General features: G+C 47.8%; 1 protein-coding gene across 4 annotated transcripts in view; it reads right to left on the bottom strand.

Annotated features, from left to right (window-relative positions):
- ADGB (androglobin) overlaps positions 1 to 22,585 on the bottom strand; it is a 281,668-nt gene that overhangs the window by 69,741 nt on the left and 189,342 nt on the right. The window lies entirely within an intron of this gene.

The following is a 22,585-nucleotide window of genomic DNA, read 5'->3' as shown; positions in this document are numbered from 1 at the left end:
GCTGCTCTTTGCAGCATTAATATACTTCAGTTTACCGTGGTGATGGTGGTTTTTAGGGAAGTTTTTTTCAAACTATAGCCCTTTTTTCACTTTAATGGGTTCCCTATTTTGTATCAGCCATTTTGGTATATATCTTTAGCATATAATATGTCCTGACAACCACTACTACACATCTGAATGTTGACCATAACAAAAGCAAAATAACAATGCTAAAAATCTAATAAAATTACCAAATTATAATAGTCCTACACAGAATTTTTTTACTGCAATTTTATAATAATTTCTTGTATTTTAGTGTACTAAAAGGCCTTGTCCACATTTCCGTGTCAGTGACACGTCTGTGAAACAAAGTGGACGTGTTTTATCCGTGAAGATGTCCGTGAAGAATCCGTGGTTGGCCTGTGTGTCCGTTTTTACTACCAGTGTGTCATCCGTAATTCACTGACGTTGCTCAGTTGATACCAACCGTGTTGTGTCTGTGATTTTAGTGGGACCCATAGACTTCAATGGGCGTGCTTGGTCTGCATCACGGCTCAAAGTAGTGCATGTCTCCGCGATTTTTTTTACTGACCCACGGTCAGTAAAAAAATACTGAAATATGAACAGACACATTTAAATCAATGATACATGTGCTGTCCGTGGAAAATGCGGACAGCACACGTCAGTGAAAAACAGAAATCTATGGGTCCATGAAAATCACGGACACACCACAGATGGCATCCGTTGTGCATCCTTTTTCCACTGAAAGCTGATAGGAGATTCTTTGGAGATTAATTTTCAGCTGAGCAATGTCAGTGAATTATGGATGACACACAGATGGCGTAAAAAACGGACACACAGACCAACTACAGATTCTTCACGGACAGATGAAACACATAAGCTTTTTTTTCATTGACGTGTCACTGACACGGAAATGTGGATGAGGCCTAAGGGTGTGAGCATCTTCTTATACAACAGCCTGTGTTATATTGTACTTACACTATTGCAGTGAACCCTGATTGATTGGCTAAGGTGTAAGGATACTTTTACATCTGCTGTTTTATGTGTGTTTTCCACCAGTGTATTTACTACTATTCTTAAAAATCTTAAAAACTACAGCGTGTTTTATGACATGCAATTTTGATGCATTTGTATGGTGGTTTGCTCCCAGAAACAACATAAAAGTTGCATTTTTGTCATGGCTTTTTTGTAGTATAGAAGTGGTAATACATGTACAGCATCATTCAGTATGCATCAGAAGTTTTAGCAAAGTGGTGCTGGATCTCTTTGCAAGATACACTTGCACTAAGTCTGAACTAAAGTATTACTAACAACTTTGGGTATTAAAGGGGTTATCCCATGAAAAGTATTATATACAAAGCATAAGGCATTTCAAATTAAGTCTTGTTGCAATATACATGCAATAAAAATATTGTTTGCTTTTATGTACATTTCTTCTCTGGTAGTTCTTCTTACTGTTTATACTATTTTTTTTTATTGAAAGCTGGAGATTGCAATCATCTTCTTCTTCTTCAGCCTGCAACACAAAAAAAGTCTACAAGGATGCAATGCATCACAAGCCCTCTCAGTAACAGAAGGGCCCCCATAAACCAATTCCCATCCTTCCAAACCAGAAGCCCTACAGGGGTCAGAGAAAGATGTCCATCTGATTCCTAGGAACAGCTAATCTTGCTCCGGCTTCCACCTGGACTGAAACCTCACATGTTGGCCAGGAGCCCAAGTCAATGTCTGGATCCCCAGAAAGGGAAGCCAAGGGGTTGCAGGCGGATGAGGAACTTGATGGCCCTACCCACTCCCTAGACCTACGAGAGGGAACCCCTAAGGACACTGCATCCTAAGGGGTGGACAGACATGCTCTGTAGCTTCCCTGTTACCTTCATATTCTCTACAGTCTTTTCTATCCAGGGGAGAAAGGGACTGACAAGAGCTGTAATGCACTCCTAGGAGAAGCAGGTGCTTAACTGTCACATAGGACGAGCTGCTGCCCATCCACAAAAAGCAAACAAACAAAGAGCTGCAGAGGTAACCAAAAAAGTGTGAAAATTACACTGGAGAGCAGATCTTTTTTGCATTTATATAATTTCAAATAGTGTGCATTGCTCCAGATATTAGATTTTTTTTAATTCTTAAGATAGCCTATTTAAGTGCATATGGATGGAAACAGCGTGAGGCCCACACTAGACAAAACCCAACCATTTCACCTATTAGGGCACATGAATCTTATTAGAAAAGATCCACAAAGGACTCCCCTTTATTTGCCAGAACTGAGAGTTGAACAAAGAGCAAATGCCACTCCGGTGGACTCAGGTTTTGGATGGGTGCTATGGAATTCCAGCTGATGTCCAATGATATTAACTGATCACTAGGTGGCAGTTGGACACATGGTGATCAACTGATCTCTGGAAAAGCTTCCTTTATATATTTCAGACTACTATATTCAAACACAAAATGATTGATAAAATGATCTTTAATTTATGTTTTTGTGCCTTTTCTTACTTTTACCTAATGATATAAAACACTTGCTGTTGCTTGGAAACTGAATTTTGTCTCTTTATTATGAGATCAAGTGAGCAACTCGGCTATCAGTACTTGGTACAATTTTGCTGCTTTTAAGACCTTGTATTTAATCGCTTGACTACAGCTGTGCCACGTCATATTTAGAGTAGATCAGATATACATGACAGTAAACAGAAATTTATATTGCATACAGACGAGAAATGTCGCTTGTGATAAACTGACAGAGAGAATTGAAAGAAAATACTGTAAAGTAGGATGAAAACTGTGAAATATATATTGGCACTTATTGTACAGATTGATAAGGATGTCAATGTAAAGCTGCGGATCTTTAATGGGATGTCACTTTATTCCAAAAAACAATGACAGCATTAAGGAGAGCGGACCAACACTAAATGGTCACACTTGTCTGTTCCAGAAAGTAGCAATCATAGAAACGGTCACTTAAAATGGAATCACATTTTTTTTTACTGAAGATTGTAGCGTGCAATGTAGACTTTATTAACCCCTTAGTGACTAAGCCTGTTTGGGCCTTAGGCCACTTTCACACGAGCGAGAATTCCGTGCGGGTGCAATGCGTGAGGTGAATGCATTGCACCCGCACTGAATCTGGACCCATTTACTTCAATGGGGCTGAGCAGGTGAGTGGTGATTTTCACGCATCACTTGTGCGTTGTGTAAAAATCGCAGCATTTTGCAATTTCCATGCAACGCAGGCCCCATAGAAATGAATGGGGCTGCGTGAAAATCGCATAGCATTCGCAAGCAAGTGCGGATGCAATGCGATTTTCACGCATGATTGCTAGGAGATGATGTTAGTAAATTGATAACTGAAAATTAATTACTGTATTATTTTCCCTTATAACATGGTTATAAAGGAAAATAATAGCATTCTTAATACAGAATGCTAACTAAAATGTTGCTTAAGGGGTTAAAAAATTTTTTTTTATGAACTCACCTCATCCACTTGATCACGCAGCCAGCATCGTCTTCTTTCTTCTTCTTTCAGGACCTGCTAAATGACCTTTGATGACGTAATCGCGCTCACCGTGTGAAAGCTTCTATCTTCATTCAGCAGGACCTACGCTGACGTCACCACGTGGGGCCCTGTGCTGCACATTAGCCTAGTCAAAAAACCCAGTGTCAGGCTGTACTGGAGTGGGGACGTCCTCTACCAGACCCCACTTTACAGTACGGCCAAGACACGCTCCCATTTTTAGGCCATTCGGAAATGCCTGCATTATGCAGATAATCCAGCATGTCCCCCCGCAAGGTGATCCTGCCTATGACTGCCTGTACAAAATCGGGCCGGTCATCAATCACTTTGGGGCCAAATTTTTGGAGGCCTATGTACCTGGAAGGGAGGTCGCGGTTGATGAGTCTCTCATTGCTTTCAAGGGGAGACTCATTTTCCGCTAGCATGTTCCCTCTAAGCGGGCGAGGTATGGCGTGAAGCTGTACAAACTTTGTGAGAGTACCTAAGGATACACTTACAAGTTTCATGTGAACGAGGGGCGAGATTCCAGTATTCAACCCCCAGAATGTCCCCCCACTCTGGGTGTTAGCGGGAAACTTGTGTGGGACCTTATGCACCCACTGGAAGGCAGATTTTGCTGGACTGGTTTATTTACACCATGTCCTATTTGAAGCCCCCCCGATGCACCCCTAGAGTAGAAACTCCATAAAAGTGACCCCATTTTGGAAACTACGGGATAAGGTGGCAGTTTTGTTGGGACTATTTTTAGGGTACATATGCTTTTTGGTTGCTCTATATTACATTTTTGTGAGGCAAGGTTACCAAATATAGAAATTCTGAAATTTCATCTCCATTTGCCGATAACTCTTGTGGAACACCTAAAGGGTTAACAAAGTTTGTGAAATCTGTTTTGAATACCTTTATGGGTATAGTTTCTTATATGGGGTCACCTTTATGGAATTTCTACTCTAGGCGTGCATCAGGGGGGCTTCAAATGGGACATGGTGCCAAAAAAAGGCCACCATCAAAATCTGCCTTCCAAAAACCACACGGCGCTCCTTTCCCTCTACGCCCTGCAGTGTGCCCGTACAGCAGTTTATGACCACATATGGGGTGTTTCTGCAAAGGACAGAATCAGGGCAATACATTTTAAGTTTTCTTTGGCTTTTAACACTTGCTTTGTTACTAGAAAAAATTGATTAAAATTGAACATTTTCAAAAAAAAATAAATTCTTAAATTTCATCTCCATTTGCCAATAACTCTTGTGGAACACCTAAAGGGTTAACAAAGTTTGTAAAATCAGTTTTGAATACCATGAGGGGTGTAGTTTCTTAGATGGGGTCACTTTTATGGAGTTTCTACTCTAGGGGTGCATCAGGGGGTGAAAATAAACCAGTCCAGCAAAATCTGCCTTCCAAAAACCACACGGCGCTCCTTTCCCTCTACGCCCTGCCGTGTGCCCGTACAGTAGTTTACAACCACATATGGGGTGTTTCTGCAAACTAAAGAATCAGGGTAATAAATATTGAGTTTTGTTTGGCTGTCAACTCAAAAAATTTGCCCAAAAAACTTTATCTCCATTTGCCATTAACTCTTGTGGAACACCTAAAGGGTTAACGACGTTTGCAAAATTAGTTTTGAATACCTTGAGGGGTGTAGTTTCTAGAATGGGGTCATTTTTGGGTGGTTTCTGAAAAGAAATGTGACTCCATCTTGTCTTCTCTATATATGTAAAGAATTGTTATAACATCTCACCCATGCACTGTTTCACATCCCCCCGCTGTGAGTTAGGTTCACTTACCTGTCTCAGGACAGATTCTGGGAATATCCTAGAACTAGAACAAACGTTCTTGTCTTATTCAGGGTCATTCGGCACAACTGCGTACATTCTTATATGTGACTGATTAAAACCTATTATTTCTATTTACTGCACGTCCACATGCCATAAAAGGATGTTCCGGTAGTATCTGTATGAGCACCAATGTTTATCTTTTATTTTATGTGATTGGCAACTGGGGCAGTAAAATCAGGTGTCCCTCTTCCTTCCGTGTTTGCTACACATCTGGCATGTTTTCTGAGGATATGTCTTGCTGGCAGTGGCAGGGACGGGGTGAGGGAAGTGGCGTTCTGAAAGCCTTCGAACATCCTCAGATTCAAAGGCTTGCCCAAGGGCAGGGGACTCAAACTGGAGACTCTCAACCACCTTCTCCTGGAACTTGAGAAAGTTGAGGGTTCCTTGGACCTTTTTAAATAAAACAAAACTATTAGGCCCCTTTCACACGAGCAAGTATTCCACGTGGATGCGATGCGTGAGTTAAACACTTTGCACCCGCACTGAATCCCGACCCATTCGTTTCTATGGGGCTGTTCACATGAGTGGTGATTTTCACGCATCACTTATGCGTTGCGTGAAAATCTCAGTATGCTCTATTTTGTGCGTTTTTCACGTAACGCAGGCCCCATAGAAATGAATGGGGTTGCGTGAAAATCGCAAGCATCCGCAAGCAAGTGCGGATGCGGTGCGATTTTCACGCACAGTTGCTAGGAGACGCAGTCGAATGGAGACATTATTATTTAAGGGAAAATAATAGCATTCTGAATACAGAATGCATAGTACAATAGCACTGGAGGGGTTAAAAAAATATAAAAAATAATTTAACTCACCTTAATCCACTTGATCACGCAGCCCGGCATCTCTTCTGTCTGTCTTCTGTGCTGTGTGGAGGAACAGGACCTGTGGTGACGTCACTCCGGTCATCACATGATCCATCACCATGGTAAAAGATCATGTGATGGATCATGTGATGACCGGAGTGACGTCACCACAGGTCCTGTTACTGCACACAGCTAAGATGAAGACAGAAGGAGATGCCGGCTTCGCGATCAAGTGGACTAAGGTGAGTTAAAAAAAAAAATGTAACCCCTCCAGCGCTATTTTACTATACATTCTGTATTCAGAATGCTATTATTTTCCCTTATAACCATGTTATAAGGGAAAATAATACAATCTACAGAACACCGATTCCAAGCCCGAACTTCAGTGAAGAAGTTCGGGTTTGGGTAGCAAACATGTGCGGAAAAATCATGCGTGTTCCCGCCACGCACCCGCACATTTTCCCGCAACGCCCGTGTGAAAGAGGCCTTGTAGGTAGCAATCTGAATGAGGCAGATTGCTACCTTTTTATACCAAGCCCTGTTTTTTCGCTTCACCAGGTAGGGTTGAAGCGCCTGGTCCGAGAGGTCTACACCTTCCATAAATTTATTATAACTCTGTCACAGAGACCGGTTTGTATTTGTCAGCAGTAGCCCCCCTCTCCCTAACTGCCACTGTGGTGTCTGCGTGCACGGTGGTCAGCATGTAGACATCCTTCCTGTCCTTTCCACTTTCCAGCTGGTCACTTGCAAGGACAAGGATGCTCCTTTCTCCAAATGCTCGGACACCAGCGGTTGTGGGTATCCCACTCTATTTTTATGGACTGTCTCATAAGCCCCTGTGTTTGCAGCATGGAGGGATTTAAAAAGGGGTATGCTGCTATAAAAATTATCAGTGTACACATGGTATCCTTTGTATAGGAATGGCGCCAATAAATCCCACACAATTTTTGCCGATGTCCCAATATTTTCAGGGCAGCCTGGGGAGTTAAGTTGGGAGTCTCTGCCCTCATATAAAGACAGACCGCAGGTGTAGCCGGTTGTGCTCTCGCACACCTTATATAATTTTACCCCATATCTGGCACGCTTGGAGGGAATAAACTGACAGTAGGAAAGGCGGCCTTTAAAACTAAAAAGGGATTCATCAACGGATAGATTTTTATCAGGGTTATATAATTTTAAGAATAAATCTGTAAGGAGGGAAATAAGGGGTCTCAATTTATTTAGGCGGTCGTAGGCTGGGTCAGTTCTGTGGGGGACTTGGGAATTGTCTGAAAAATGCATAAACCGTATTAGGGCTTTATAGCGGTTTCGGGACATAACTGTTGCAAGCACAGGGGTTGAGTGGACAGTACTCGCAGCCCAATAGGATCTGACAGATGGTGTCACGGCAGACAGGATCACAGATAAACCAATGACACCACCCAGTGCACCTGAAGGGAGGTGGCTCTAACACGACTCCAAAATAAAACAAAAAACTAAACACGTGCTGCTATTCTGGCCGACCTCCGTACATAACCAGAGCAGGGCATGACAGTACCCCCCCTTCTACGGGTGACCTCCGGACACCCCGGACCAACCTTATCCGGGTGGGATCTGTGAAAAGCCCTCACCAGTCGGCTGGCACTGACATCCAGCGCCAGAACCCACATCCTCTCCTCAGGGCCGTATCCCCTCCAGTGTACCAGGAACTGAAGGGAACCCCGAAGAACTCTAGAGTCAAGAACCCTGGAGATCTCGAACTCTAAATTTCCATCGACCAGAACAGGAAGAGGGGGCAATGGCGATGGTTCCACCGGTTTCACATATTTTTTCAGTAAAGACCTGTTGAACACATCATGGATCCTCCAAGTCTGCGGAAGATCCAGCCGAAACGCTACTGGATTGATCACCGCATATATTTTGTACGGACCAATAAATCTTGGACCCAGTTTCCAAGATGGCACTCTCAGTTTAATATTTTTAGTGGACAACCACACCAGATCACCCATACACAGGTCCGGACCAGTCACACGTCTCTTGTCAGCCATTCGCTTATACCTCTCACCCATCTTCTCCAAATTCACTTGGATTCTTCGCCAGATAGAAGATAAGGCAGAAGAAAATCTCTCCTCCTCTGGTATCCCAGAGGAACTAATCCCAGAAAAGGTACCAAACTGAGGATGAAAACCGTATGCGCCAAAAAATGGCGACTTACCAGTGGACTCCTGCCTACGGTTATTCAAAGCAAATTCTGCTAGGGACAAGAATGAGGACCAGTCCTCCTGATACTCAGCCACAAAGCACCTCAAGTAGGTCTCCAGGTTTTGATTAGTACGCTCTGTCTGTCCATTCGACTGCGGATGAAAAGCCAAAGAGAACGAAAGTTGAATGCCAAGCCGAGAGCAGAACGCCCTCCAAAACCTGGAGACAAACTGCGTGCCCCTATCAGAGACCACATCCGAAGGAATACCATGCAATTTCACAATATTATCAACAAAAATCTGCTCAAGAGTCTTGGCATTAGGCAGACTAGTTAATTATATAAAGGGAGCCATTTTACTAAAACGGTCAACTACCACCAAAATTACTGTTCTCCCGGAGGAACTCGGCAGATCCGTAATAAAGTCCATAGACAAGTGCGTCCAAGGACGAGACGGAATCGGCAAAGGAAGAAGTGAACCAGCCGGTCGAGTATGAGCACCTTTGACCGAGCACAGGTTTCACAAGCTGCAACGTAATCCTCAATGCTCTTACGTAACCCTGGCCACCAGAACCTCCGGGACATCAGGTCACAGGTGGACTTACCCCAAGGATGTCCAGCAAGGACAGTATCGTGATGTTCCTTGAATATCTTGTATCGCAGGCCTTCAGGAACAAACAACCTCCCTGGGGACAAGAACCAGGAGCCCCCTCCTGGGCTCCAAACCCCTCCATCTCCAATTCGGGGTACAGAGCGGAGACCACCATCCCATCAGCCAAAATCGTAGCAGGATCCTCTGAATCACCTCCCCCAGGAAAGCTGCGAGACAAGGCATCTGCCTTGACGTTCTTAACCCCAGGGCGAAAGGTAACCACAAAATTGAACCTGGTAAAAAACAGTGACCATCTGGCCTGTCTAGGGTTCAGACGCTTGGCAAATTGCAGGTAAGCCAAATTCTTATGATCTGTATATACTGTAACAGGGTGAGACGCCCCCTCCAACCAGTGACGCCATTCCTCAAAGGCCAACTTGATGGCCAGCAACTCTCTATCTCCTACATCATAATTCTTCTCGGCGACCGAGAGCTTCTTGGAGAAAAAAGCACACGGGACCCATTTGCCAGGAGATGAACCCTGCGACAGCACCGCTCCAACCCCCACTTCTGATGCATCAACCTCCACCACGAATGGCTGAGACACATCGGGCTGCACCAAACTGGGAGCAGACGCAAAACACTCCTTAATAGCCGAAAAGGCCTGTACACCTCATCCGACCAGACAGAGACGTCGGCGCCCTTCTTAGTCATATCAGTGAGAGGTCTTACAATGGTAGAATAGTTCGAAATACATTTTCTATAATAATTAGTACACCCCCAAAAACGCATCAAAGCTTTCTGATTCTCTGGTCGGTCCCATTCCAGAACCGCCCGGACCTTTTCGGGGTCCATACAAAAACCAGAGTCGGAAAGCAGATATCCCAAAAACGGAAGCTCCTGCACCGAAAACACACATTTCTCCAATTTGGCAATTTCTCCATTTTAATTTTCACATTTCTCCAATTTTAATTTACTCTCCAGAATAGGAGAGTAAATTAAAATGTCATCCAAGTAAACCACCACGAACCTCCCCAACAAATGATGGAAAATGTCATTGACGAATCGCTGAAATACTGCTGGCGCGTTCGTCAACCCAAAAGGCATAACCAGATTCTCAAAATGACCCTCATGCGTATTGAAGGCTGTTTTCCCTTCCTTTATTCTGATCAGATTGTAGGCCCCTCTCAAATCCAACTTGGAGAACACCTTGGCTCCAACAATCTCATCAAAAAGGTCGGAGATCAAAGGAAGGGGATACGGATCCCGGACTGTAATACGGTTCAATTCCTGGAAATCCAAACAAGGTCTCAGCGTTCCAACCTTCTTACAAAGGTCAAACCTCCTGCCACTGGAGACTTAGATGGCCTAATATGACCTTTTGCCAAACTCTCGGCGATATACTTCCGCATGACCTCTCTTTCGGGTTGAGAAAGATTGTAAAGCTGAGACTTTGGCAACTTAGCCCCTGGGATAAGATTAACTGGACAATCATAGTCACGATGAGGGGGCAATTCCTAAGCCCCACCCTCCGAAAAGACATCCTCAAAATCAGAGAGATACTGAGCTAAAGCCGTAGTGGACACACCAGAGATAGATGTGCCAAGACAATTATCCGGACAAAATTCACTCCAACCAATGATTTTTCTTGCTTGACAATCTATAATTGGGTTATGTTTAGTCAACCATGGTAACCCCAAAACTATAGGAGCCGGCAAATCCTTCATGACAAAACAAGACATAATCTCAACATGTGAATAACCCACCCTTAAGTGAATACCATGAGCAATATGAGTGAGACTCCTTTGAGAAAGAGGGGAAGAATAAATTGCAAAATCTGGAATCTCTCTTTCTAAAGTGCAAGTACTCAGACCCAGATTTTTAAGAAAAAGAAAGTCAATAAGGTTTACCCCAGCACCACAGTCAAGGAATACTTCAACAAAAAATTCTCTTGAGTCTAGCGCCACCATAGCTGGAAGGAGAAAACGGGTATTACAGGGAGCTTGCATACCTGCTTGCTCCACCACACAATTCACGCTACGAAGAGTCAGGAAAGTTTTTTTTTTTTTTTCTCATCAACATGCGGTTTAACAAAAGGACAAGCAAAAAAAAAATTACCACTTTTCCCACAGTAATAACATAGTTTATGTAGTTTCCTAAAGTCTCTACTACCAGAACGGAAAGAAACCTGACCCAGCTGCATGGGTTCCTCCCCTACCCCAGAGTTACCTGTAACATCACCCTGGGAAGCAGTGTGACGAAACCACTCACAGAAGGGATCCCTTGCACGGAGGGAGCCCTACACCTCTATCTAACCAAACTGCCAAAGACATTGCATTCTCCAAAGAATCTAGGTACTCATGAAAAGCTAGGGCATATTTCAATCTCTCGGATAACCCCTGACAAAACTGACTACGTAACGCGGGGTCATTCCACTCTGACTCGGTAGCCTATCTCCTAAATTCAACACAGTAAGCCTCTGCAGTATGTTCACCCTGTAATAAATTACGTAATTTCGATTCCGCCATCGAGACCCGATCTGGGTCATCGTAGATTAATCATTGAAGTAAGGAGAAAATAAATAGCGTTGCGGCACTCACCAGGATAAAAAATCAGTAACCTTTATTGTGGCTTCCTTAGAAGAGGATACATGTGGGTCCAGAGGCGGATACACTGTTGCGGGCGGCGACGGCCGTTTCGCGCGTGGGGTCGCGCTTCCTCAGGCCGCTGAATACGTCATGACGCTAGTGCGTTTTATATAGAGGCAGACAGGGCACGGCCGGCGCCGTCATCCACAGCTGTTCGCCCCTGGGAGTAATGACGTCTAAAAACAAGCGCACAGCAGTGACATAATGAGTACAAACAAGGTAATAGCACAAATACATGATTAAATGTGTTGATCTGCATGCACCTCCACGTGGTGGGGGATGCACGCAGAGGTCCGGATGCTTGAAGAGGACGTGTATTAAGACAACATATATTATAGATCCCTACGCTAGGGGAGAGGGGGCGCACAATATGAGTATGGAATTCCATACATTACATAAATAGAGGGATCGGGCATTGCATAGCAAACATGGGATAAGAATAAAGAGAAATATAGAGATGAAGGCCAACTCGTGACTGAGCATAGAGGGACAAGGACGTAAGAACGTATATATCAATTTATGATGCGAGTTGTTGTTTACAGGAAGACAGACATGTCATTTCTGTCATTCATGCCTGCTGGGCCCATTGCGCCTGTCTGAATGATCCACCTTGCCTCCCTCTGCAGGAGTAGACGATGCCGGTCCCCTCCACGAGGAATAGGACGGACATGTTCCACCCCCGCAAAGGAGAGGCAACGCGGTTGAGCATCATGGGCAACCCGAATATGATCAATAAGGCGGGGGCTGCCTCTTCCTGATCTGATAGACCCAACATGCTCGCGTATCCGTTCAAAAAGGGGACGTATGGTTTTACCCACATAAAAACGTCCACACGGGCAGAAGATCACGTAAACAACATAAGGGGTACGGCAATTAATGAATTCTCGCACTGTGTGCGTGATGCCTCCAAAAATTAAATGCTTGCTGCATATATTAAGTGTACAAAACGAGCAGTGACCGCATTTAAAGTTGCCCTTAGGTTTAGCTAACCACGTCTCGTTCTTAGGTGTAGAAAACACACTACTGACGAGTTTATCTTTTAAAGTAGGGCATCTCTTAAATGCAATCAGAGGTTTCTCGCTAGTTACACTGTCCAGGGAGGAATCCCCCTTTAGAAGGTCCCAATTCTGATTGATCACTTGCTTAACCATGTCTGCCGCTGCACTGTATTGAAAAGAAAATGCAAAACGTGAAGGTACAGAATTGACTGTTCTCTCTCTAAGTAGAGAGGCACGATCCAACTTAGCCGCCTTACGCATGGCTGTTGAAACATCATTCGACGGATAACCCCTATCCAGGAGTCTTTTACGGAGTTCCAATGCCTGTTTGAAGAAACTTTCATCTGTATCGTTGATCCTACGGAGACGAATGAATTGACCGTAAGGAACAGCACGCTTGACCGAGGTTGGATGAAAACTGGTCTGGTGGAGGAGGGAGTTGGTGGCAGTAGATTTGCGATGGCCGCTAGTATGTATAGTGCCATCTTTAACGGTAACTTGTACATCTAGAAAGTCTAGGGATTCACTGCCAAATTTGGCAGTGAACCTCATGTTCATCCGGTTGTATGTATTTAAATATTCTACAAAAGCCCAACACAACTCCTCACTCCCCCGCCAGACCATGAAAATGTCATCCACATACCTCAGGAGAAGGTGGATGTGGCATAGATAGGGGTTATCCGTCGAAAAAATGTATGTCTCTTCAAATACCGCCAGGTACAGGTTTGCGAATGTGCACGAAACCGGGGTGCCCATCGCAGTACCTAGTACCTGGCGGTACATCGTAGATTAATCCCAGGGCCTTACAAAATTCTTCCACCGTCCGGAGGGCCGAGAACCGCTGGCAGAGAAAAGGCCCAGGATTGCGCGTCCCCTTTAAGCAGAGAAATGATTATACCAATCCTCTGACTTTCATCACCTGACGACGATGGACGCAACCGAAAATACAATTTGCATAACTCTCTAAAACGGATAAAGTCATCCGTACCTTCTGCAAATCTATCAGGAAGAGTGACTTTAGGCTCCCCACAAATTTGACCTGCACCTGATGCCAGAGCATTCTGACACCGTGTGACCGAATTACGCAGATCCGCAACCTCAACTAGCACATCAATTGACACCATCACAAAACTGCTGAGCAATGACAGTCAAAGTATTGGCGGGTTATAATTGTTGTGGAAATTTTATTAGGATGTGTATTTAATATATTGTGTATTGTCATCATGTCTCTCAGTGTCAGGGTAAACCATTGGAGTGGATACCTTCCCGTGTATATCCTGTAAAGAAACGTGCGTTTGTAGTCTCTAGTGCGCCTGATCAGCCACTGGAGATAATGACGCTGTACTGTAAATAAACATGCATGTGGATCATAGTAACTTTATCTGGCATTGATCACTGAGCAAGGCTGGATAAAGTTCGCTCCAGTGGTAATGTTAGATTATTGTATACATGTGTTTGTTAGCTGGCTATGTTATTCTAAATGATGGTGTTTTGTCTTCCTATGTCATCACTTCCTGTATGTCATCACTTCCTGTATCCTTGTCTTGGGCCAGCCCCTTTTACACCTTTTGTTAGTCAATAAAGGACGGAGACTGGGCAAGGAGGGGAGGGAGATGCTCAGCAAGAATTAAATCAAGATGGTAGAACTTGGGTCTGTCTCTTACTGCAACTGAGGGAGGATGGATTTACCTTTTTCCTTACACAAACTTTCATGCGAGCTGATTACAACTGATACATTTTTCTACAACAGATGGCGAGCTCGGGAAGGAAATAATTTTTTTTCCCTGTTATTAGCAGAACTTAAAGGAGACACAATTTAATTTTCAAAAAGCAAAAAAGGCCGGCATAAGGTAATATCCTTTTTCTAAGGCCTCATGCACACGACCATTGTGTGCATCCGTGGCCGTTGTGCCGTTTTCCGTTTTTTTTCACGTACCCATTGACTTTCAATGGGTCCGTGGAAAAATCGGAAAATGCACCGTTTGGCAGCCGCATCCGTGATCCGTGTTATCTGGCCGTAAAACAAATATGACCTGTCCTATTTTTTTCACGGCCAACGGTTCACGGACCCATTCAAGGCAATGGGTCCGTGAAAAATCACGGATGCACACAAGATTGTCATCCGTGTCCGTGATCCGTGTCCGTTTTTTCCTATCATTTCAATGGCAAACTTGACTTAGATTTTTTTTTTCATTTTTCATGTCCGTGGATCCTCCAAAAAACAAGGAAGACCCACGGACGAAAAAACGGTCACGGATCACGGACCCCGTTTTTGCAGACCTTAAAAAAAAACGGTCGTGTGCATGAGGCCTTACTCTCATTTTGAGAAAGTTTTGGTCTTTGTGAACTGAAATCTGTGTACTCCAATCTGCTGGTATCAGGAAAAAAGGAGATTTTTGTATAACTTACCAGTTAAATCTCTTTCTCGCTCTTCCTTGGGGGACACAGACCTTGGGTATAGCTCAGCTCCCTAGGAGGCGTGACACTAAGTAAAACTGTTAAGCCCCTCCTCCATCAGCTATACCCTCAGCCTGGAGATGGAGGCTACCAGTTGCGTGTCCAAGTAGTGAAAGGATAACAACCAATAACGGAAACAACCAGCCAGCAACCCAACGGGGCGCCAGACCATAACCCTGTAACCAAACACAGAAGGGTGGGTGCTGTGTCCCCCAAGGAAGAGCGAGAAAGAGATTTAACTGGTAAGTTATACAAAAATCTCCTTTTCTCGCCCATTTTCCTTGGGGGACACAGACCTTGGGACGTTCAAGAGCAGTCCAAGAAGGGAGGGACCACAAACCCAAGGCGGAACACCACCAGAGCATCAGGAAACCGCTGCCTGCAAAACCAGGCGGCCCAACGCAGCATCCGCTGATGCATGCGTATGCACCCTATAGAACTTTGTGAAAGTGTGCAGAGAGGACCAAGTGGCTGCTTTGCACAACTGTTCAGCCGAGGCCCGATGCCTCTGCGCCCAGGAAGCTCCGACTGCTCTGGTGGAATGAGCAGTGACGCCAAAAGGCGGAGGCCTGCCCTTGGCTCGATAAGCCTCAGACACCGCCAGTTTAATGAAACGGGCAATAGCCACCTTGGAGACCGCCAACCCTTTGCGCGAACCCTCCGGAACCACAAACAGGGAGTCCGTGCGCCGAAAGGACCCGGTGACCTCCAAGTAAATCCTCAACGCCCTGACCACATCCAGACGGTGCAGTTCCCGTTCTCTGGGGTGGGAAGGAGAGGGACAGAGCGACGGAAGGACGATGTCCTCATTGATGTGAAAGGCGGAGACCACCTTTGGCAGGAAAGTCGGGACAGGCCGAAGCACAACCTTATCCTGGTGGAAGATCAGGAAAGGTTCGGAGCAAGAAAGAGCCGCTAACTCCGACACCCGTCGGAGAGACGTGACGGCCACAAGAAAGATGACCTTGCAGGACAGAAGGCGAAGGGAGACCTCCCGTAAAGGCTCGAAGGGGGCTGATTGGAGCGACGAGAGCACCACATTCAGGTCCCAGGAAGGAACTGGAGGGCGGTACGGCGGAACAGAGTGAGCCACCCCTTGTAAAAAGGTCTTAATTGGCCCTAGAGGGGCCAGGGGACGCTGGAGAAGAATAGACAGCGCCGAAATCTGACCCTTCAGAGAACTGAGGCACAGCCCCAGGTCCAGACCCGACTGGAGGAAGGACAGGATTGTGGGAAGAGAAAAACGGAGAGGTGGGATGCTCCGGGACTCACAGAACCCCAGATAGGACCTCCAAACCCGATAGTAGATCCTAGAGGATACGGGCTTACGAGCCCGGATCATGGTGCGGACTACGTCCGCGGAGAAACCCCGTCGCGTTAAGACGGCGGTCTCAATAGCCACGCCGTCAAACGTAGCGAGCCTAAATGCTCGTGGAAGATCGGTCCCTGAGAGAGAAGGTCTTCCCTGGAGGGCAGTGGCCACGGTGCGTCTGCCAACAGCAACATTAGGTCGGCGTACCAAGACCGGCGGGGCCAATCCGGGGCGATTAGAATCGCGGGGACGCCCTCTGCCGCGATCCTCCGAAGAACCCGTGGCAGGAGGGGAAAAGGAGGAAAGACGTACAGAAGGGAGAATTCGCGCCACGGAAGGACGAGCGCGTCGGCGCCGTATGCCTTCGGGTCCCGTGCCCTGGCCAGGTATAGGGGGACCTTGTGGTTGAATTTGGAGGCCATGAGGTCCACGTCGGGGCGACCCCAGCGAAGACAAAGGGCTTCGAACACCTCTGGGTGCAGGGACCATTCTCCCGGGTCGATGGTGGACCGGCTGAGGAAATCCGCCGCCCAGTTGTCCACCCCCGGGATGTAAATCGCAGAGAAGGCCGGCACGTGCGTCTCCGCCCAGAGGAGAATGAGGGTCACCTCTTGCATCGCTGCGAGTGCCTCCCTGATGGTTTATGTATGCCACAGCCGTGGCATTGTCCGATTGGATCCGAACAGGGTGGCCCCTCAGCAGATGGGTCCAGTGTCTGAGGGACAGAAGAATCGCCCTCAGTTCCAGAATATTGATTGGAAGTCTGGACTCCGATAGAGACCAAACGCCCTGGACGGACCGGGGAGGGAAAACCCCCCCCACCCCCGTAAGCTGGCATCTGTGGTAATCACCAGCCAGTTCAGTGGAAGGAAGGACTTCCCCCTTAGAGGGATATGCAACCACCAGCCGAGGGAAGCCCGAGCCAGGGGAGGCAGAAGAAAGGTCCTGTCCAGACTCCTCGGTGATTTGTCCCAGGCCGACAGAATTGCCCTCTGAAAGGTGCGGGATCGGAATTGTGCGAACGGCACCGCTTCGAAACAGGCAACCATCTTTCCCAACAACCGCATGCTGGATCTGAGGGAAGGGCGGTGATGGCGGAGGAGACTGCGAACCGACCCGCGAAGGGCCAGACGCTTGTCCGACGGAAGGCGGACCTCCGCCAACTCTGTATCTAGGAGCATCCCCAGGAAGATCAGCCGTCTGGAGGGGGTAAGGGAAGATTTGGGGTGGTTGATAATCCAACCGAACCGCGTCAGGGTCTCCAGAGTGAGTTCCACACTGCGGGATGTCTGAGAGAAGGAGGGTGCCTTGACCAGGATGTCGTCCAAGTATGGGAGAAGAAAAACACTTCTTGAACGTAGAAGGGCCAAGACAGGGGCCAGGACCTTGGTGAACACTCGAGGAGCCGTCGCCAGACCAAAGGGAAGGGCGACGAATTGGAAGTGATCGTCCCCCACCGCGAAGCGCAGGAAGCGGTGATGACATGGAGCAACCGGAACGTGGAGGTATGCATCCTGAATGTCGATTGAGGCCATGAAATCCCCTCTTTCCAGGGAGGCCACTGCGGACCTGAGAGACTCCATCCGGAATCTCTGCAGTCGGAGAAAACGGTTCAGGCGTTTTAGGTCCAAGATCGGACGCACTGAGCCTTCCTTCTTGGGAACCACAAAGAGGTTCGAGTAGAACCCCCTGAACCTTTCCGTCGGAGGCACGGGGGCGACGACACCCTTGTCCATTAGAGAGTGAATGGCCGCGAAGAAGGCGGCCACTCGTACGGGATCTCGCGGAGGACGGGATCGGAAGAAACGGTCTGGCGGAATGGACGCAAATTCGATTTTGTATCCGCAAGATACAATCTCGAGCGCCCATGCGTCTGAGATGTGGGCCCGCCATACGTTCCTGAATAGGAGAAGGCGGCCCCCCACCCGGGTGGGTGGGGGCGCACCTTCAGGCAGAGGGCTGCTGGCCTGTGGGAGCCCGTGCAGGCTGGGACTTGCGCCAGGTAGGTTACGTCCGAAAAAACGGCTTCTTGCGTCTATCCTGGGCTGGGCCAGAGGAAGAAGAACTGGCCGCGGGTCTAGACCCGGTGGGGTGGCGAAAGGACCGAAAACGGGACGAACCAGCGCGACCACGGGGGGCGCCCATTGGCCTGGACTGGGGGAGGTGAGTACTCTTCCCACCCGTGGCCTCTGATATAAGTTCGTCCAGACGGGTTCCGAACAGGCGGGAACCCGTGAATGGTAGGCCGGCCAAAGAGCGTTTGGAAGCGGCGTCCGCCGCCCAAACCTTCAGCCAGAGTTCCCTCCTGACAGAAACTGCCAGGGCAGAGGAACGGGCAATGAGGGCACCCGCATCAAGGGAGGCCTCACAGACGAATTTTCCGGCCTGAACAATTAGTTGGGCTAAGGAACGGAGGTCCTGAACAGGGACGTCCGACCCTAACTCCCGTTCCAGTTGCAAACCCCATTCAGAGACCGCTTTGCCAACCCAGGCGGAGGCAAAGACCGGTCTAAGGGCCGAACCAGAGGCAGTAAATATGGCCTTGGAGAGGGATTCCGTACGACGGTCCTCAACAGACTGGAGGGAAGATCCGTCCTGTACAGGAATAGTAGTGCTTTTGGACAGGCGAGCCACGGGAGGATCAACCTTAGGCGGGGATGTCCACGTGGTCACAGAATCCGCTGGAAAGGGATAACAAATGTCCAGCTTTCTGGGTGTAATAAAGCGGACGTTAGGCCGAGTCCAAGCCTTGGATACCACAGAAGAAAAATCAGCGTGTATGGGAAAAACCTTGGAGGCCTGTTTGGGGCGGAGAAAGGACACGCCGGCCTGTTCAGAGCTGGGGGGGTCATCGTGTAGCTGAAAGGTATCACAGATGCTAGTGACAAGATGCCCCACCGCGGACGCCAATTTGGACGGAAGCTCTGAGTCCATGTCCACGTCCGAATCCGCCAGTTCTCCCTCAGAAAGCGTATCCCTTTGAGAGGATAGACTTGACTGAGCTCGCACGCATGGCGGAGAGAGCGAAGCATCTGGAGAAGATGTGCGCTCAACCCTTGAACGTTTCTGAGTATGCCGGGCCCTGGAAGATTCGCTGGGAGGCAGGGAACCAGTGGGGGCGGCAGAAACGGTAGTCCCAGCGGGTGCGACAGGGATTGTGGCAGCCTGCGGGAGAGGCGGTCTATCCACGAGACGGCCCACTACGTGTGTAAGGCTTTCCACCGCCTGAGACAGAGACCTAGCCCAGTCAGGGGGTTCAGAGGCACCGGGGGGCGCAGCGGGAAGCGGGCCCTGCACCGGGGCCTGACATGCAAGGCAATGCGGCTCAGATTGCCCACGCGGAAAAAGTTCCTTACAGGCGGTACAGGCATGGTACCAGGGTTTGGGGGCACCTGTGGGATCTGACATGCTGAAGTGTGGTTGTACTCTAATATAGAGACCACAAAGGGTTATAGCAGCTATGACCAGGAGGGTTAGGAGAGGGTTAACTGTCCTACCAGTGCCTCAGAAGAACGTCAGGAGATGGCCCAGATCAGCAGCAGCAGAGAAGCAGTGAACAGCAGTGAACAGCAGTGAGCAGCAGAGAGCAGCAGAGAGCGCCCACAGAAGCCGAGCGATGTACACAGGAGGTTAGAGTCCCCCACCGTGTCCCAGCTTCCTGTCAGGAGTGAGGAAGCGCGGGAAACCTCAGCAGAAAGCACGGGGAACAAGCTCTGCCCCCTCCAGCGCTTGAAATGTCTCCTGTGAAGGAGAACGTAGCTCCGCCCCCAAAATGACGCGCGCGTAAGCCCCGCCCCCTGCCGGGACCGCTAAGCCCCGCCCCCCGTTCTCGGCGGGAAGGGGGAGAGAGAGAAGAGAAAAATGGAGTCAGCCCCGAATGAGGGGGAGGGGGGGGGAGAAAGATAGCGGCGTGGGGGTGCTGAGGATGCTGCTGTGCTGCATTGTCCTGCAGATGAGCGCTCAGAATGAGCGACCACGGGTGCCCCCCTTACCCAGAGGGGTAGATGCTGCAGATAGGGACGGGGTATGGGCTGGAATAGCCATCTCACCGTCCGACGTCTTCACCCTCAGTCCTTTCCAGCAGGGTCGCCCCTTCAGCCACTGGCACCGCAGTGGCAGGAAGCTGGAAGAGGGGCTTGGCGTGCGGGCGACCCCCTAGCTGGCGGGATGTAGGGGAGCCATTGCTGCCCAGATCCTCCTATTGCTTCTGTGGGGGAGGCAGCAGTGCAGATAAGTTGGCACTGGCGCAGCTCAACCCCGGGAGAGCAGAGAGGTCTAATGCGTCTCTGGTATCCCTAGGAAAAAATAAAATAACAAAATTAGAAGAAAAAGTAAAAATAACAAGGAGAAAACAGCCCTGCAGTAGCAGGGAGTGTCTTGCCTCCTTGGACACTAAGCTAAAACTGGTAGCCTCCATCTCCAGGCTGAGGGTATAGCTGATGGAGGAGGGGCTTAACAGTTTTACTTAGTGTCACGCCTCCTAGGGAGCTGAGCTATACCCAAGGTCTGTGTCCCCCAAGGAAAATGGGCGAGAAAAAAAAATCTATATAAACAATCTATGTGGTTGTTGTCTGCTGCATCAAGGGGTGTAAGGATAAGGAAAGTGTTTTTCCGTTGTGTTGATTGTACAGAGATTGTATGATGAGCAGTACAGGGAATTGTGTTTTTTTGTAACTTCTTAACTTTTATGTTACTGTGATTTTGTAAGAGGCGATTTTAAAGAGGTTTATAGAGGCAGCAATTGGTTTTAGTGTGTGTATGACCATGTGCTTGTCGGCCATCTTTACCATGCTTGTCGGCCATCTTTAAGTTTGTCGGCCATCTTAGTTAGTTTGCTATGGAAAGCGATTTGATGTATTTTGCCTGAAATGTTAGTTTTGTCAAATAGTTATCTTGTCTTTTTGTAACCTTTCTATGTACAGCAGGGGCGTCGCTAGGTTAAAACATTCGGGGCCTGGGCCCCGGATGTTTTGTCCCATGCCCCGAATGTCCTGCCTGCCTGCTAGATGCAACTGTATTGCCGTACACAGAACGGCAAATACAATTGAATCTTATACTGGGAACAGGCGAAGGACCTTTGGTGACATCACAGGTCATGTGATCAGCAAAACAGGCTGTGATAGGATGACCTGGATGATGTCACCATCCAGGTCATCCTATCACAGCCTGTTTTGCTGATCACATGGCCTGTGATGTCACCAAAGGTCTTTCGCCTCTTCCCAGTTCAGGATTGGACCGGAGTCAAGAGGAGAAGGAGCCTAATAGTGATGTCTGTACAGGCGAGGTAAGTGAAGGGAGAGGTAGAAAAAAACTGGGAGTTGTAGTTATTTACATGGGACTGTATGTTGAAAGTGGATGGTGGGGGGGAATGATGTTTATGTACATGGGACTTAATGTTTAGGGTCCGTTCACACTTGCGTTTGGTGATCCGCTTGTGAGATCCGTTTCAGATCTCTCACAAGCAGCCCCAAATGCATCAGTTTAACCCCAATGCATTCTGAATGGATGCGGATCCATTCAGAATGCATTCGTTCGGCTCCGTGCGGTCCCCCGTTCCATTTTGGAGGCGGACCTCAAAATGCTGCAAGCAGCGTTTTTTGTGTCCGCATGGCCTTGCGGAGCCAAACGCATCCGTCCTGACAATGTAAGTCAATGGGGACGGATCCCTTTGCATTGACACAAAATGGTGCAATTGTAAACGGATCCGTCCCCCATTGACTTTCAATGTAAGTCAGGACGGATCCGTATTGGGACTTAGAAATTAAAATCTAATACAAACAAATTGGTCCTGAACGGATGCATTCGTTTGTATTATCGGTGCGGATCCGTCCTGTACAAGTACATGAACGCAAGTGTGAAAGTAGCCTTAGGGGGTGATGTTTACATGGGATTGTGCGTTGGAGGCGGCTGGGGAGGAGGTGATGTTATATACATGGGACTGTATGGTGGAGGGAGGATTATAACTGCAGGGGGCACTGCAAATCCAGGGGACATTATAGGCGTTCTTATTACTACTGGGGGCTCTATAGGAGGGTCTTGTAGATCTGCCTTATTTCTACTAAGCGCACTATGGGGGCCTTATTACTACTGTGGGGTCTGTAGGGAGCTTTATTGCCACTGGGGGAACAATAGGGGGCCTTATTTCTACTAGGGACTCTGTGAGGGTATTATTAATATGGGAGGGCATTGTTGAGGAGCATTATCACGGTTGGGGCAGTGTTACTAATAAGGGCATTCTAGAAGGGAATTACTA

Source organism: Bufo gargarizans, chromosome 4 (assembly GCF_014858855.1).
Source record: "Bufo gargarizans isolate SCDJY-AF-19 chromosome 4, ASM1485885v1, whole genome shotgun sequence".
NCBI classification, from domain to species: Eukaryota; Metazoa; Chordata; class Amphibia; order Anura; family Bufonidae; genus Bufo; species Bufo gargarizans.
This window is presented reverse-complemented; position numbering and strand designations above follow the sequence as displayed.